Source organism: Sinocyclocheilus anshuiensis, unplaced genomic scaffold (assembly GCF_001515605.1).
Source record: "Sinocyclocheilus anshuiensis isolate Anshui unplaced genomic scaffold, SAMN03320099.WGS_v1.1 scaffold1032, whole genome shotgun sequence".
In the NCBI taxonomy this organism is placed as follows: Eukaryota; Metazoa; Chordata; class Actinopteri; order Cypriniformes; family Cyprinidae; genus Sinocyclocheilus; species Sinocyclocheilus anshuiensis.
Window position 1 is genome coordinate 18,396 of NW_015549638.1, and position 4,322 is coordinate 22,717.

Genomic DNA, 4,322 nt, shown 5'->3' on the forward strand with positions numbered 1-4,322 from the left:
TATGTAATGACATCAGAATTTTAGCTATTTTTCCAGTTACAGAGAATCACGCTTTTGGCCCTGGATTCTGCCATGGCCCCATCTCGCCCTGTCTCTCACCTCACGGTCTTTGCCATTGATGGATCAGGTATCCACTCCAGAATTGGCCGCTGAAATACCCAGTAATGGAAAAGAGAGAGTGGTTGGAATGACAGTTTTTTTTTCATGTGGGATATAGTTACGTACAATTATGGCCGCTGACTCAAAGATATTCCACTCATTGCCAGTTTGAATTGAAAATCACATGTGGATGCTTCTCTATCGAGGAAAAGCATTAATTCTTCAACAGAACTAGCTGTGTGATGAGTTTTAAATAATGTAACAAAAAACAGGACTGCGGAAATGAACTGAAAGATTTAAGCTGTGGGACCGATGAGCCAAGCACTTTGTCAGGGAGCATCTCACGGGAACATTTAGTTCCTTTGCTTCTCATATCAGGGGGCACTGCTGTAAAGTGGTCAAATGTGTCTTGTGGTCAACAGGGACGCTTGGCTAGATGACATCACCAGTATCATCACCATATTCCCCACCGATGCCAAAAAGTCCGGGCATGATAATCTGTCCTATTTTGTTACACACATCATCACAAACAATACGTTTCCATTTTCCAAAGATGTTAAAACGCGGCTTTTGATCATCCTTTGGGAAACCAGGAGAATTTTCGGTCACGATTCCAAGATGCTCTCCCCATTGATCAAGTTACCAGATTATTTTCTTTACACGTCTGTTGTTTGATGGTGTAGTAAATGATGGGTTCAGGGCAGAAGGGGCCAATGGGGGCTCAAGCGGGACCATGGTGGACCGAGATGGGGTTGGCTCCTTTGTTGCCCAGAGAGCAAACCATGGTTTCCAGGAACAATGCAGCTAATGAGAAACTCTCCAAGGAAAATATGGGTCTGACATCATGGGTTCTTAAAGCTTGCAGCTGAGCCAACACTCTCTTGCCACAATCAGCTCCCAGTGAATTTCCACTGCTGAGGGAGGGAGTGATCTAGAGGTAGAGGGTGAAAGGGAGCATGCTGGGGCGTGGATGTCGCCTGCTACCTCTTGTACATGTGTAGAGTTGTATATTGACTGTATGTTGTGCTTGGGGTACTGCAGGTCTATAGATATCTATAGATCATATATAAAGAGATTGGTTTTGATATCAGTGTATTTTGTTCTCTTAATTGATAATACTCATACTTCATGTCTTTTTAAAAGCATGAAATGGCTTTCACAATTCATTTAATTTTTGTGATGCAACAAAGTTCAGGGTCAACAGGATATGCAGCATGAAATAATGTAGCACTTCATTTTATTCATCAGGATTTTATTTTATTGTAATACATTTTTACATCACTAGTGACACCAAATGCAACTGCAAATTGTTTTTACTGTAGGACTGTTTGTTGTTTGGACAAATGAATGGATTGTTTTTGGTCTTCCACTTGTTTGGTCAGCAGAAAAGTCATTTCAAAGGCAGAGAAAAATGGATGGATATTTTATTTCATGTTTGTTTGGTGCACATATGAATCACACATAAGATCAGGTATGTGTATTAGGTGGTGTTATTTTAGTATTTATGTATTATAATATTAATATTTTGAACTTTACACTTTCAGTTTGTTTTAATAGTATTTTTTTATAAGATTTTTTTACATTTCCGTTTTCTTAATGTTACTACTTCAACTTAAAAATGTGAAATGTTGCTTTGGCTTCTAACTGAAACAAAATAAGTTTAAGTTGTTCATCTAATGTTTTATTTTATTTCAGCTTTATTTCAATTAACAAAAACAATTTTAGTCTTAGTTACCAATAACAGCACTGGTACTGGAAAAATCAATTAGATTGATTTCATGTTGTCATTTTAAATGCCAGGATATGTATTATGTAGGCTAAATAAATAGTAAGAGACACCATGCAAGAATATGGGAGGATTGTGGTTTGAGGATTTCAATAGGCTGCCATCATTTATGCATTGTACTAGCTGTCTGTTTACCAGTGCAAGTCATCTTGTATAACTTTCAATAACACAACAGAACATTTTCCACGTATTCATTGTCCTTTCATCAAAAGCACAGCTGCGTTTGTTAGAAAGTGTTACAGCTTGTGTTTGATTGTGGAACTGGCAGTCTGTCACTTATTTGTCTAGTAAACCAAACAACAGAAAGCGGTCAAGTTCCAGTACACACCTGAATCTGATTATGATTTCTGAACAAATAGTGTTTGATATGAATGTGATGTGTTTCATCAATGGCTGTTCAAGCCCGTATTGTAAAGCTGCCAGATGTTGCAGTGCACCTGTCCAAAAAAAAGAAAAAAAAACTGTCAAGATGGTGTTTAAATACTTGCTGCTCCCTAACGAATGCTTAAATTAATTATTTATTATTGCAAATCTTAATAAAGATTGCAAATCTTTTCAGCCCTACATTAATTCATTTTCTTCTGAAACTACTGTGGGGAAGTTTTGGAAATGGTAAAAAGAACTGAATTCGACCACAAGGTCATTGAGAAGACAATAGCACACGCAAGTTGAATGGGCTCAGAGCTTCAGTTTCAGGGTTAGGTCCAGGAACCGTGTCCTTAGATGCACTCGGCACTCGGAGAGCTACTGTAGGCCCAGTCTGGGGAAAAGACACAAGCTTGCTTTTTTAGCTAGAATCCCTCTGAAACTGACCAGCAGATGGGAAGCTGCTGCCTTCAAACAGCTGTCCTTGGTTACCATTGCTGGATGGCATATGGAATGGTGGTATTGGTGTGTCATATGTGTAAGAAATGTGCATTGCTGTTGTCATAACGGAATAGAATGTCGTTGGAACATTGCACGATTTAATAGGAGTCAAAGTGCACTGAGTGTTTTTGTCGAGTGTGGTTTGGAAGTGCATTATCTACTGGTTGTTTGTTTTTGGCGGACTTTTTTGTTTTCTTTACAAAAGTGGCTAAAAACTGTCATTTTGTTCCAAACATGTACCTTAGGGAACACAAAAGGAGATGTTTAGAAGAATATTCAGGCAGATTGTTTTCTAAATAGAGAAAGCTCCTAAAATGTCACAAAGCATTATAACAGTGGTTCAAATGACTGTATTTCAAGTCTGAAGTCTGTAGCCATTCTATAGGCTACAGAAATATCTTATTTTGATATTTTCATTTTAAGTTGCAGTAATTCTGTGCTTTTGTAATTTTATTAGTTTTTTTTTATTCTGCTGTTTAGCTTTATTTTATTTTTAAAATAAATTGTATTTTTATTTTAGTGTATAATGACTTAAATTTCTCATCTCATTCGCTCTCATTCATCTTCACTTTATATAAAAAAGCTGTGTGAACATTCTGCCTAACATCTACTTCATCAGAAGAAACCCAAATGGGTCTGAAACAATGGTGAGTGAATGATTTTCATTTTTTAATAAACTTTCCCTTTAACAAAAGTGCCTTTATATAAATTTATATGACATCCGAAGACATTTGTAATATATTTTTTTGTTCAGACCAAGTTCAGGTTTGAATAATCTATTACAATTCTTAGAAAGGTTATTCAATGGTTTCTCGGGTTTTACTGAGAATCCAGAATAATTTGCAGACTGTAATTTATCTAATTGGCCATAATAATTGATTTGGTATTACCAAGAAAAATTGATGAAAAAAATATTCAAAATACCATAATGACAACGCTTGCCAGTCGCCTGCTCCACATTTCAAATTATGTCTGCTGAACTTAAGTCAGGTGGCCAATTTATCTATTAAAAGGCATGATTGTTCCACTATATATCCATTAAAAAGTGCTGACAGATTGTAAGACCTTCGTCCCGTCACTGAGAACCTCCTAGAAAGAGCTGAATATGCAGTTTTTTTTTTTTTTTTGGTCATTACAGCCACAGCCTGATTTGCTTGTTTTGGCAGAACAGGTTATATTTTAGGAAGTATCACTTTGTCATGCGGTGAATGTGCAGGTTTAGGGCATTAATGTACAGTTTGGCAAATGCTATACCTTTATTATCTTTTAGTATTCAAGATGCTTTGCAAGGGGCAGAAACATTGCTTCTCTGCTTGAAAGACTGTCTGTGTGTTAGCTTTGAGTTGACAAAACAGTCTTTTTCTTCTGGGTAAACAGATGTATAGATGACTCATTATGCACTAACAGATTTTTGCCCAATCAAATGCTCTCAATAAGCAAAAAGCCCCTCCCCCATGAACTGGCAAATAATCAGCAAATATTGGTTCATGGCTATTATGTAACTAAAAAGTATAGTTCCTGTTATTGTAATAATCACTCTTTGAGGCGTCAGGTATTGACAAGTGGTTTA